The sequence below is a fragment of the Dendropsophus ebraccatus genome, chromosome 3 (genome assembly GCF_027789765.1).
Source record: "Dendropsophus ebraccatus isolate aDenEbr1 chromosome 3, aDenEbr1.pat, whole genome shotgun sequence".
NCBI lineage: Eukaryota > Metazoa > Chordata > Amphibia > Anura > Hylidae > Dendropsophus > Dendropsophus ebraccatus.
Window position 1 is genome coordinate 102,012,723 of NC_091456.1, and position 14,753 is coordinate 102,027,475.

Below are 14,753 nucleotides of genomic sequence, written 5' to 3' on the forward strand. Positions count from 1 at the left end.
GAAAAGGCTTTTTACATGCAGATAATGGCATATTTGGCTAATAAACCCAATTACAAAGTTTCTTAAAATCGCCTGGACTATTGATTTCTGCAAAAAAATTTTTAACGACAGTGACTCTTTAATGTGATTGGCTAATTTTAAACACAATCACATCAGAGATTAAACAATGCTGTTCACACTTAGGGTTGCTTCACACATACCACATTGCAGCGAATTTCACGCAGTGAAATCTGCTTCTGCGATGCTCTCTAGTGTCATATGGTGTCCCTATGTGTCATAGTGTCATAAAGTGTCCCTATGACTCTGTATTCTCAAAGCAGATTTTCATTCCACTGCGAGAATGTAACCCCTGTCAACTTAACCCTTTGCTGCCGAGCTAATACATATCCGTGCTCATCCCTCCCTTTTTCCGACCGTCCTTTCACTGTCCTTTTTATTAAATTCAATGGACATTTAAATTTAAGACACACGGCTGTAATTGCAGTGACAGCCATTGAAACATGCTGAATCACGGCCGTTGTTTGGGTCTCAAAACAACAGCCATTATTTTGAGTATCAAGTAACGGCAGTAGAAAATCATTGTGTGAACGGAGCCACAAGCTGTTTCCACATTTGCGTTTGAGAATTGCAAAACGCATTGAATAAAAAAATAAGCAGCAGCTGGCAAAACAGTCTTTCTTTAATATAAACAATCTGACGTGCCTGGCAGTGCTGATCACACTGCAGCCCAGACAGACAGTTTAGCTTCGGAATATGTAAACAAAGAAACTCAGGAAAAACGCAATAAAAACGCAGATGTGAAAACACAGCCTCATGCAGCCACAATATTTTAGTTTAGTTATTTTTATTTCCCCTTCACTCCATAGGCTGTTTACACATAGTCACTGGGGGAGATTTATCAAACATGGTGTAGAGGGAAATTGGCTTATTTGACCCTAGCAACCAATCAGATTCCACCTTTCATTTTCCAAAGAGTCTGTAGGAATGAAAGGTGGAATCTTATTGGTTGCTAGGGGCAACTTAGCCAGTTTCACTTTACACCATGTTTGATAAATTTCCCCCAGTATTTCTGTCATTTTTTCAAACAAACCATGAGTGGATTGAAAACAGTGCAAATCTTTCCACTATAATTTTGCCCTGTCAGTTTTCCTGATTTTGGTTGAAAAAAGACAAACCAAGAGACTGATAGAAATACTATGTGTGAACATAGCCATAAACTTTTAAATTTTTTATGGTGTGTGAACATAACCTTAGGGTAGGGCTGGGCAATATTGATCTAAATCAATATCACGGTTAAAAATACATGTAGCCCCGGTAAGGATAATTGAACAATAATTATTACGTGTGGTGTTCCACCACTGGTGCTGTCTAAGGCACCTTAATAAGTCACTCCCCCAAGTTCACACAAGTGGGAGATTTAGTATTGTGTTTTCCCCACTAGGTGTTACTACTGTTCTGATTAACCTATTGCAGCTGAAGGAGTGGAAAGGTTAAATTGTTTGTACCATGTGTCATATGCTATATGCCAGTTGTTGGTTCTCTTCTATCCTATCTCTTCTTCTTTCTTTCACACACACACTCAGCCCCACAACTCACAGGAGGGTTTAGCTTTAGTATTCAGTGCGAGAGAAAGCAAAATAAACCAGCCTCTGCAGAAGTTAAGCCAAGGCCTGGCTTTGGCAAGGACCCTTGACAGAGACCAAAGATAGTAACTAAAGATTTTATTGTCTATGCAAGTAACTAAAGTAACTATGCAGTAAAACGTTCTATACTAATAATAGTATTGTAGATACAGCGCTAAATGTTTGGCGTGTTGTAGCTCGCTGGTAATGGATGCAATCTGGAGATGGACCCATTCCCTCCAAGTAATAATAGTAATAATAAATATGTATGTGTGCATCCAGCGCCACTACTATTAATAACGCAGCAATACAATGTGATATGATGGATGGAACTTACTTAGTCAGTGCTAAGCTACAAAAGGAGGAGAGAAGCCATCTAGGAAAACCCTTGCCCACACAAGGAACCTCTCTAAAACATGCAGGACAGTTACCTGAAGCAAGAGGAACTGACCCCAGAAAGACAAAGCTACCGTGAAAAGGTCTACGTATCCTACTGCGCAGGACGACTGGGAAACCTCAGAAGTATACTACACCCAGATAACCGATTACTGGGGCTCATATTACCCACTAAGAAGGGTATCCCGCAACTAGGGGGCATAAGGCGGTTTAGATTATTGTTTATGGATTATTGTTCAGACGACCAGCTGCAGGTGAATGATCTGCAAATGGATAATTTGTTGTGCTTGTTGTGCACTTAATTTTGTGTTTTACACTTTTGTTAAGCTATTTCTGTTAATGGCAGTACTTTTCATTTTATTATGATTAAAACCAATAAAAACTATTAATTATTGGGGCAAACTCATTAGGTACTTGTGTCAAAAAAGAACAGAAAAAGCGCTTGCACTGTGTTCTGGAACAGATCTCTGCACTCGAGCTGTTACACAAACGGACAAAAGCAGACTCATATCTCTAAGACCTTACCTCAGTTAGAAAGGAACTGAAAGACCTACTTAATATCCATACTGCCAAAGCCTATCAACGTTGTAAGTTTAAATACTTTATGTTGGGGACAGTTGTTGACATTGATGATGTAGCCAAACACTTTCAAGAGTATTACCAAGCTCTTTTATGATCTTTCAGGCAATGCTGATGAAAGGGCCCAACAAGATAGGCATACGGCAACCCTCTCTTTTCTTGAGAATGTCTCCTTCCCATCCTTGTCTGCCTCCAATAAGGATGCACTACTTTGTCCTGATAACAGCCCCTAAAATTAAGTAAGTTGCAAGGGTTTTTTTGTTTTTTTTTTACTAATGATAGATATCAGGGACCAGATGGCCTTCCGGCATTCTATTATGAGAAGTAAGTAAGTAGAGAGTAAAGATAATACTGACATACTTATTGTCACGACCACGCGCGCCAACCTGCGCCGGCCCTGACAAGGGGGAGGGGAGTCCTAACCACACCAGGCGGAAAGGATCTAAAACAAGGACCAAAAGGGGGGGGAGAAGGACAAGACAAGGAAATCAAAGGAACTTGGGGCTCTGGACTCCCCTGGGTTGCTCTAGCCCTACAGGTCGATTCACCTCACGCACTCACGCTTTACGCCCTGCTCCCGGGCCGTAACTCGAGCGTAAATCGCCACCTGCCGCCTTCCGCACACCCCGACACCAGACACCCACTTGGCCACGAACACTGCCTGCTCGTTGGCCAACACAAACACGACACTTCGCTGTATCTGGACCCACCAGTCGCTGTCATACACGTGACCCACTGACCGCAGCCAGACACACATCCACGAAGCACGCACACAGAACCTGGCTATGTTGGGACCCACCGGCTGTCGTCATACACGTAACCTTCCAGCCGCTGCCAGACACCCAAACACAACATACATACACAACTTTGCTGCCACCACCCTATCTATTACCTTACTGGGGAGACAGGGAACCCCAAGAGTGTTCCACTCGCAAGCAGACACACCCACACGGTAGAGTAAGCCACCCGGTCATACACTATACGGTCACACACCCCACATGCACTCTTCCTGGAGCTAACTAGGTTCGTTTAGGCTACAAGACAAACCATCAAACTTTTAGGTTTAATGCATTAAAATGGACAGTACTTGGTTACAAAAAGATGGTTACAAAAAGACATACAGACACTGCAAACAATGAAAACAAAAGGGATAAAATAAGAAAGTTCTAATACTTAGCACAGGAAGCGTCGTATAGGTTCTTCCTTCCCAGGGGATTTGGGCTTAGAAAGTGGTGCACAAACCAATTCGATTGGATCCCCAACTTTGTGACCATGACATGTTCCCTAGGTCTCACTTTTATGTAAGACCTGAAAGGGTTGGACTGAGGGCGTCACCTGACATCTGTAACTCAGCCCCTTTGGGCAGAGCTTCAGCTGCCCCCCTCAGCCCTCAAGGGAACACACTTGGACATATCAAAAAAGATACTTTCCCAGGCACCCTATCAATGGTACGGGTCCCAGCCCTTGTTCATAATTCATATCTCGCCGTTCTGATTCCTGGCATATCAAACATCATATGCCTCGGACACTCAGAAGGTGAGATACCCCTTATGGCATGATGAGCACAGGTAGACAGGCCATGTCATCATAACCGACGCTAGGAAATTGGTTCTGTGGCTCTATGTTTTATCTGAAGAAAGTTATGGAAGATTTCATATTCCTATTCCTTTCCTCAAAGAGAGTTCACCCCCTGCTGGCATGGAGTCAGTGAGCCTGCCTCAGAGGTGCGAAGACAACACTCTAGTCACAATCTACTCCACCATCTTCTTTACAGCTCCACGCTTATTCCCCCATGCAGAGAGACTTTTGGTCTTTTACACAAGGTAAACAGACGGCCTGACTCCAAGCTAATCAATAAGTCCATATGATTAACTTGTGTCAGCTATGGGTTATTGCTATTAGACTAAATCTATAAAATATCAATCACAATCTATAAAATATCCACTGCATGAATACATATAAACCACACCACACCTAAAACCACTTTACATATTCATGAATAAGGACAGGGCTGTCCATATTCCTTACACTTATCAACATTGTATACCATGTTATGTCCCTTAGAATTCCGCTCATACTACTAGGAACAAACACTGAAAAACCTGATATACTATAAAAAGCTATATCACATAAATAATAGAAAAATTTGGTTTCCCTCTTTTTTTATTTCTGCTATCTTTACTTTATACTCTAGTTCTTCGGCAAGAGTGCTGGTTAATGGTCGCCTGTTCCCCGCGTTTTGTATTACAAGACAAGGCTGCCCATTGTCCCACACCCTCTTTGTCTTAGTTATGGAAACGTTGCTACAATCCATTAGGGCCCACCCTCAGATTCACATTCAGTAAAGACGGGCACTAAACTGCTGCTTTGGTGGATGACCTCTTGGTCTTTGTAACCGACCCTAAAATATCTTTTCCTCCCCTTCTTCAAATCTTTTAAAATTTTAAAAATCAGTGAACAAAGTATGTCAGTGGACAATGTCACTCTCTTGCACATACAGAAGTCCATCCCATTCAAATGGTCTGCAAGGTATATAAAGTTCTTGGGATTTATTCACATTTCACATTTCTCATAGAACATAAGGACAATGACTAGTAATTGCATAAGTACCGCAGTAATTACTTCCTAATAAGTCCTAATGAGAAACCCTAAGGGCCCTATTACACGGGACAATTATCATGCGATAATCGTTCTGTGTAATTGCAGGCAACGATTGGAAAATCGTTCGGATGTCGTTGATCGTTGATATAGATCTGAACCTAAAATTATCATTAATTGTTCGCTAATCGTTCGCTGTAATTCCACATTTTCACTAATCTTTCAGTGTAATTGCACATTGTTCATTGTGTTTCTGGGATCAGAAGAAATAAACGATCATAGTAACAATCGCAATAACGATCGTAGTAACGACCATAACTAATGATTATCGTTCTGTGTAATATGGTGAAGGATTTCAGGTTAACGATAAACAATCTCGTTTGCGATCGTTTTTCGTTAATTGTTAAAAATCGCTCAGTGTAATAGGACCCTAAGGGTGCGTTTACACAGATAGATTTATCTGAAAGATTTTTGAAGCCAACATGAAATGTTCTTTAAGGGCAGAGGATGTGGGGACAGAGTACACAGGATTTTGTAGAATATAGTTGGTTAAACCCCACATGGAATTATGAGGAGCCCCTAATAATGCCTTTATGTGCTTCCCATAAAATTGTGTCTGATATTTCATTGTTATCGTTTATACCAAAGAATGTTTCAAAAGGAATCTCTCAATCTCTCAGCATTTGCATCATTATCTGTGAAAGTTTCATTAAGACTCCAGGACCATTGCTTAACAGGAAGAGAGGAAAGATTAAGCTGAACCGAGATTGGGGCGTGATCAGAAATTGTGATTTGCTTAATAATGGTGTTATAAAGGGAAATAAGATAAGAGTCAGAAAGAAAGAGATTAGTCTGTATCTGTCATGGACATCTCCCTAAAGGCCCTATTCCACGGAATGACTATCGGCCGTATGCTAACGATAATCGTCCCATGGAATAGGAGGCAATGATCAGCCGACATCGTTCATGTTGGCTGATCGTTGAAGTCGTTTGTCTTTCAACATGTTGAAAGAGAAACGACCTTTATAGCAGCGATCTGGTGCCACCGCTCCATGGAATAGGAGCGACGGCAGCAGACCGCCGCTATATCTAATGGGCTGCCCGGACGATCAGCGATCACCTGGGCAGCCCCCCGCAGCTTCCCCTGGCCCTCCCCGGACTCACCCGCACGCTGCAGCCACGTGTAATAGTGGCAGGAGCGAGCAGGGAATGAGGAGCAAACGAGTGCTAACAGCGCTCGTTTGCTCCTCAGAGTTGGGCCGTGTAATATGGCCTTAAGGGTTGCCTTGAGTTTCTTCAGTGCTTTAAAATTTTTTGTGTAGGACATCAGAGATGTGCCTAGAGCTAGTTCTATCGCCAGGTTTAGATCTACACCCAGGAGAAGAAGGCCATCTCTGAAGATCTCCACCATGTCCAGCACCCTGAGTAACCAAGGGATCTGACCAGGGTGCATATAAGTCCACAAGTCCATAAGTCATTGTGTTGTGGAGTGTGCCCTTAACAAACATGTACCTGCCATCGAGGTTGTTTTGAGTGCATATGTGTTCAAACACAAGGTTGTTAAAAGGAGGAAAAGAAGAAAAAGGAAAGGGGGGGGGGGGAGAGAAATGACAAATGAAATGAAACATATGTACACGATAAAACAACATGACAGCAGTACATGACCAAATAAATGTGAGTCCTATTACTAAAGACCAAACCAAGTGACCAAATACCATGGTCCATTTATAAAACTGGTCTCTTCCTATGTTGCAAAGGGGCCTTAGAAACCAAGCTTGGGTGTGACTGCTACCTCCACACCCTCTGCACCCTCCATGCTAGTATTTACATGAGAGTTACAGTAATTAAGCCTGCAATTAAAGACTCAGTAGTGCAATGAACATGATCACATGACTACACTTCCTCTTTCCATGCTGCCAAACAGACGCTGATGTATACAGATTATGTTGGCAGCACTGTTTGTCAAAGCATACTTGCCAACATTTGAAAACAGTTTCAAAAACTATGTTATTGGGCAGGTGCATAAGTGTTCATTGTATGAGAAATATTAGCTGCAAGCATAGAACATTGCTGTTACCCCTCAAAACATTAGAATATCTTCTTAGAACAGTTATACATTTTTGTTTTTATATTTGAAAGGAACACAGCAAATACAAAGTACATTGCAAAAGCGTACTTATATTAGGGTCGTTGTAAATTAATTAAATGTAAAATGTTTATTGAAAAAAGTTAGGGGAGATTTATAAAACCTCTTGCAAAGGAACAGTATAGTAGTTGTCCATAGTTCTGATCTGACCATCAGATTTTAACTTTCAATTTTTAGAGGCGTTTTTAAATATGAAAGAAGATTCTGATATGCTGTTTCTTTGGACGAGATTGGATAAATATCTAATTTAGTCTTTAAGTAATGATACTGCTATTCTTAATCTATATCATATTATCTTTTGTGTACTCTGAAAATGATGTGAAAATAAATTTGACTTATTGACTTATGATATATTGACTTATATATATATTCATATATATATATTTATTCCTGCAGTGTCATCTATTCCATTACAGGTCTGCTGCATCCAGACCTTCTTCTATGTCAGGGTCACCACTTCTTTTAATAAAAAATTACCCCTGAAAAAAGTCTTAGGGTATGTTCCCACAACGGAATATGCGGCGGAATTTCAAGAGTAGGCCATGTGGCAGACTTCTCTTGAAGTTCCACTTGCCCCATAGAACCAATAATATTCTTAAACAAAATCCGCCATCAGCCCAAACAATTGACAGGACATGTCAATACGGAAGGACGGTGGATTTAGTTTGTGAATACAGCTTTATTCATTCTAAGGGCCAGTTTACACTGAGCAAGATCGTCGGAATTCCGCAGCTGAAGTCACAAAAAGTCTCGGAATCACTTAAATATGTTCAAACATCACACCGTTACTAACACTTAGGATATGTTCACACTGAGCAAATGGGGCAGAATTCCGCTGCAGCAGTTTCTGCCGAAGATTCCCGCCTTGCTCAGTGTCAGACCACATCTCTATGGGAGGGCTTGCGCAGCTCCACTCTCCACTCAAAGAATTGACATGTCAATTCTTTGAGCGGAGAGAGGAGGAGACGCGTGAGACCGTGTGATGTCCTCTTCTCCCGGGCGCCATTTTGTGACAATGTCATTACAGCAGAGGGCGGGCCAGGTCTTCTTCCTTCTCGGCGTCTTCTTGTAAAGTGGATGGGACATGTCCTCTTCTCCCGGGCGCCATTTTGTGACAATGTCATCACAGCAGAGGGCGGGCCAGGTCTTCTTCCTTCTCGGCGTCTTCATGTAAAGTGGATGGGACATGAAAAGGCAGCCTTTTCATTGGCTTGACCGCATTACATGGCTTCCAGCTTGCTCAGCCCTGATTGGCTGAGCTTGCTGGAAGCCATGTGATGCGCTCCAGCCAATGAAAAGTGCACCGGCAGCCTTTTCTATCCCATTCACTTCACACGGACCCGGAAGTGAGGGAGTTTTTTTTTATCCCCCCCCCCCCCCCCCCCCGGGATGTGATCGCGGAGGGGGGATCCCTTCATCTTACCGTGCAGGGCCTCAGCGTCGGAATGATGCTGATCCCGGCTTGGTATTCTGTTGCAATGGTCTGCAGCAGGCCAAAGCAATAGAGCACCGATCTGATGGATCGGTGCTGTGCAATACAAGTACACTGATCTCTATGACTTCTAATTACTGTATAAGTGTAAAAAAAAAAAGTTTTTTCATTGATAAAAAAAACCCTCCCCTAATAAAAGTTTGAATCACCCTCCTTTTCCCATTTTATAAATAAAAATTAAATAAATAAATAAACATGTTTGGTATCGCGTAATGCATAATTGCCTGAACTATTAATTTATCACATTCCTTATCTCGCACGGTAAACGTCATAAGCGCAAACACCCGCCAAAGTGCAAAAATTGCACATTTTTGGTCGCATCAAATCCAGAAAAATTGTAATAAAAAGAGATCAAAAAGTCGCATTTACACAATCAAGGTACCACTAGAAAGAGCACATCATGGCACAAAAAATTACACCTCCATCAGCCCGATAGACCAAGCATGGTCATAGAGCAATTTTAAAGAACGTTTATTTTCTGTAGAAGGTTTTATTTTTTTTAAAGCCATCAAATAATATAAAAGTTATGCAAGTTGCATATTGTTTTAATCATACCGACTTGAGGAACATAAAAACGACACCCTACATAGTAAAAGAATTTGTTTTTGTTTTTTTTTTCAATTTCACCACTCATATAATTTTTTTCTGGTTTCGCAGCATATTTTATGCAAAAATTACATCTGCCATTGCAAAGTACAATTAGTGACGCAAAAAATAAGGGCTCATGTGGGTTTTTAGGTAAAAATGCACGTAGAAAATAACGAAAACGCAAAAAAAAAAAAATTGGCTCTGTCCTTAAGAGGTTAATGGGAATGTGTCCCGAAGGCCAAAATTTTAAAGGTTAAAAAACTCCTATTAATGATTATGGGAATCATATGATTATGGGAACATCACAAACAAAAATACAATGCAAGCAACTAACACTGTGGGATGGCAATTCTATTACAGCATAGTAATTGTGTGGCCATAGGAGGTGTGTATACACCAGACACTTTTGGGTATAGGATGTGTTATATAGATGATACCTTGCTCTAATAGTGTTGAGTAAATTTCACCATTGCTGGTACATGGCAGGGAATGTGTGATAGGTGTACTGGTGCCTTACTGTCAACTCCCCTGTTCTTGTGATGTTACATACCCTAAGGCTATGTTCACACATTGTATATTTTCGTAAAAGTACGGCCGCTGTTGCAAGACAGCTGCATCTAACTGTCTTAAATGCAGCCTTCCCTGGTGTTCAGTGGCGGGATTCCTTCCTCTTACTGTGCAGGGCCTCAGCGTCTGAATGACGCTGATCCTGGCTCGGTATTCTATTGCAATGGTCTGCAGCAGACCAAAGCAATAGAGCAATTGGTGCTATGTTATACAGCTACACTGATCTCTATGGGAGATCAGTGTAGTTGTATTAGAAGTGTAAAAAAAAAAGTATTTTCATTAATTTAAAAAAAAATCTTTCCTCTAATAAAAGTATGAATCACCCCTCTTTTCCCATTTTATAAAAAAAATAAAAATAAAAAAATCAATAAATAAATAAACATGTTTGATATTGCCGTTATGTTTTTAGGTGAGAAATGCAGGTGCTATGGCCTTTTAAACACAAAGAGGAAAAAAGGAAAACGCAAAAACGAAAATTCTCTCCGTCCTTAAAAGGTTAATGGGAATGTGTCCTGAAGGCCAAAATTTTAAAGGTTAAAGCGTAACTGTCATTTCAGGGTCATTTTTTTGAAAACATTAAATATCAACAGAACAAGCGATTTTAAGAAACTCTGTAATAGGTTTTATAAACCAAAACAGTTTCCTTTTGTACTAAAAAAGCAATCTCCCAGCCTCCCCCCTCACTTCAGAAGAAGCAGGATTTCTGTGTCCATTATGTGGCTATGGAGAGGGGAGGGGCTGTTAGGAGTGACTGAGCACGGAGGATTTCTGCAAAGCACAACACCCTGCAATCTTCTCTCAGTAAGTTCATAGATAAGCACTGACCTTTCTGACCCCAGAATCCTGCGGTTTAGGTGCCCAGAGAGTCTACAAACAGCTGACCTTCATGTCACCTCTTCCTGCTCCCTCATCTCCCTCAGCCCCTCCCCCCTTCATAGGCTTATAATGGAGAGAGCAGAGCCCGTCTTCACTGGCTTCTCTGTAATGAAGACTTGTTTGCCTGATAATGCACAGATAAGAAGTCAGGGGGGGGGGGGGAGGCTGGGAGATTGCTTCTTGAGTACAGAAAGAGGCTTTTTTGGCTGATAAAACCTATTACAGAGTTTCTTAAAATCGCTTATATTACTGATTTCTACAATAAAAAAAAATATGACAGTTACGCTTAAGAAACTCCTATTAATGATTATGGGAATCATATGGAATCATGTGAATAGCTACCACAGAAAACCATGTCAGTGCACACTATGGAGCCAGCGGCTCCAGCCGCACTTTCCATAGTATGCTGTGGGGAGTTCTGATGCAGGCTTGTTTTTTTTTAACAAGGAAAGAACTATTCTTTTTGACACATTAATACAAAAAGGTATAAAAACTGTGCCAAACAACACAGAAAAAGACTGATCAAAATGAAGAAAATAAACATGCTGTAACCATACTAACCAAGTTTTACAGGTTACTGTAGATATTAAATGTAATAAAGCTGCAGCATTTTCAAACATGTAACAGGTGATTTTCAAGTTTTTACAAACATGTTGTGTGTGAAACCACAAAAAGAAAGTTCTGTTTCAAAGTTTTATTTTCTTTTTGTCTTTCTTAGGAAACAAATTACAGTATATGGGGGCCTGTGTACAATTTTACACAGATATCTGCCAAATGCTCGGCAGATTTTATGGCTTTAGCATTTACTTAGTGATTGTTAGGGGGGGAAAAATCAGGAAACTAAATAAATAAATAAATTATTTACAAGATTTTTGAAAGATAAACCAGCTGGCACAGTAAAAGGAAAAATATGTCTTGTTTTTGGGCAAAATCTTCAGATATGTTAACTTGATAGAATCCATAATTGCAAGAATGTTTGCCTTGCTCTATTCTATCAAAAGGAATGTTGTTTTTACTTTGAATATCTTTTCTCTTTCTTGTGTTTTCTTGGAAAGTGAAAAGAAAGAAACACATTTTGTATTCTTAAGAAAAGCAGCAGAAAACAGTGTAAACATTTGGCAGCAAGGGAAGGAACAGTCCGTCCGCTCAAACACATGTCTTATATCTTCCTAACTCCTCCGACTTAAAGAGACACTCTGATAGTATTTATTTGCAGCATAGGAATACTAGCAGTTGCCCTAGAGTTATTTACTGTTATGCTGCGTGGTTCAAGAAATCAGAAAGAGAATGAACCTACAAAGACCAAAGTAATAATCATTGTGTATTTCTTGCTCTCAGTGCCTTAGTAATTTTTTTGCAAAAACGCCAACAGTCCAGTTTTAGCTGGAAGTGAATGGAAGTTCATGAAATACCTTACATACTTGGTGTTTTCTTGCTGTGATGTTTTTTAAGCTATATGGCAGTTTTTTCAAAACGCAGAATGCTGAGGGTTTAACTTTTTTCTGCAAACGATGGCCTTCTGCTCCACTAGAAAATGCCATAGCTTATGTGTATGGCATTTTTGGGCCACAAGTTAAGTTAAAGTGACTCTGTACTGCCAATCTGTCCCCCTCAAACCACTTGTACCTTCGGATAGCTGCTTTTAATCCAAGATCTGTCCTGGGGTCCGTTCGGCAGGTGATGCAGTTATTGTCCTAAAAGACAACTTTTTAAACTTGCAGCCCTGGGTCAAACTGCCATGGCCTAGAGTATCTGTGCCCTAACTTTGCACCACCCCTCCGTCCCTCCTCCCTGCCCTCTTCATCATTAGGAATGCCACTGGCAGGATTTTTCCTATTCCTCTGCAGTGAGCACTGCACAGGTGTCTTAATGATCCAGCCCATGTGCAGTGTTCACACAGCTGATGAATAGGAGAATACCTGCCTGGGGCATTCATAATGATGAAGAGGGCGGGGAGGAGGGACAGAGAGGTTGTGCCAGCCTAATGCACAGACACTCTAGGCCACGCCACTTTGACACAGGGATCCAAGTTTAAAAGTTGTTTTTTAGGACAATAACTGCATCACCTGCCGAACAGACCCCAGGACAGATCTTGGATTAAAAGCAGCTATCTGAAGGTACAAGTGGTGTGGTGAGATTGTGGGAACAGAGTCACTTTAACCCCTCCCCCCCTGTGTCCTGCATAATCTTCTCAGATCAGAGCAGATACTTCTACAGTTTCATCTCGGTGTCCTGCCTCAGCCGCTGATTGGATGAGGCTGAGACATTTAAAAGAGCCAGTGCCCGGCACACAGCAAGCTTAGTGTGCTAGGTCTGGAAAAGAAAGATGACGTCTATGGTCAGTATGAGTGCCACGCCACCCTGTGCACTGTGTCTGTCCCTGCAATAAATTGGGTCAGTTAACCTCCTTATTTCTATTACTGGTGCAGTATGAGATCAACCTGGCATCCTCAACCCCCGGGGGTCAGATTGTTGCAATGCGTCCTCACTAAACCCCTTGGGTGGCTGGCTGTAAGCAGCTATCTTTAAAGATGCTGCATACTGTAAAGAGCAGAATACCTGTCAAAATGACGGATGTTCTGCTCCTGGCTTTTTTGTGTGTGTCTCTCCTTTTTGTTTTTCAGATATCGGTGTCTTGAGGATTAAGCTGGAATCTATGGACTATGTCTATGAGCAGTGGATAGTTTTTGGTTTTTTTTATAAAATGGTCAATGGGGGGTTGATACATTTTTCTTTTGAATGTGTATTTTCTTTACAGGCTTAGACGTGGAAGCAATCTGATAGAGGGGGCTTAGTGTTAACTGGTATAATGGCTAATACTAATCACCACCACCATCACTACCTCAGTATACATCACCACAGGGGTACTGGCTCTCCTGGACTGGATATTGGCAGGCTGGTGTTATTAGGCTGGGGAGGGCCAAAATAAATGGCCCTTCCCACCCTGGTAATTCCAGGCTTCTGCTGTTTGGTTTTTGACCTTGCTAGTTATGGAAATTGGGGAACCCTACACACTTTAAAAAAATAAATAAATAAAAATAAGCGTGTAGGATTCCTTCCATTTCTATAACAAGCCAGGTAAAACGAACAAACAAAAAGCTGCCATTTTCCAGTCCAGGAGTGCCTCTTTTGTTCCTCTCGGACTGCTGGTCCGCGGCTTTTCCCAGTACCCCTGTGGTGGCGGGTAATGGGGTAAAAATTTGTGTGTGGGGGGGGGGGGGTGGGGGGGGGGGTGTTAGCCATTTTACTGATTAACAGTAAGACCCATTTTATTAATAAAAAATAAAAACAATCCGCTGCTCATCCACGTAGTCCATGGAATCTAACAATCTTCAGGATAACGATATCAGAAAAACAAAAAGAGAGACACAAATAAAAGCAGGAGCAAAACCCATAATTTTGACCGATGTTCTGCCCCTTACAGTATGCAGCATCTTTACAGATAGCTGCTTACGGTCTAGCACTCAAGGGGTTAAGTGAGGATGCATTGCATTCCTACTTAACCCCCTGGGGGCCAGACTGATCTTACAGTGCACCCATACAAGTAAGGTTCTTCCTTTCTTGCTGATATAGGCACAGTGCGGGGGGGGGGGGGGGGGGGGAAGGGGGGGCATATCTTACCACAGACAACCTCTTTCTTTTCCAAACCTGGCACACTGAGCTTGATGTTTGCTGGGCTCTGGCTCTTCAACTGTCCGCTCAGCCAATCAGCAGATGCAGCTGGGTCTTGCCTCAGCCGCTGATTGGCTGATCGCTAGAAGAAGACACCAGAGCACAATGGATCAGTCTGGCCCACTGGGGATTAACTTAACCTCCTTGGTATCTGAATGTCTCTCTTTGCCCAAGGGGCTATTTAAACAATGGGGCTTTGCCCAAGGGGCTATTTAAA

The 14,753-nt window shown here is 41.6% G+C and overlaps 1 protein-coding gene across 1 annotated transcript in view; it reads left to right on the plus strand.

Annotated features, from left to right (window-relative positions):
- The window catches only part of FSTL3 (follistatin like 3), a 94,375-nt gene that overhangs the window by 61,685 nt on the left and 17,937 nt on the right, over positions 1-14,753 (plus strand). The gene's annotated exons all lie outside the window — the stretch shown is intronic.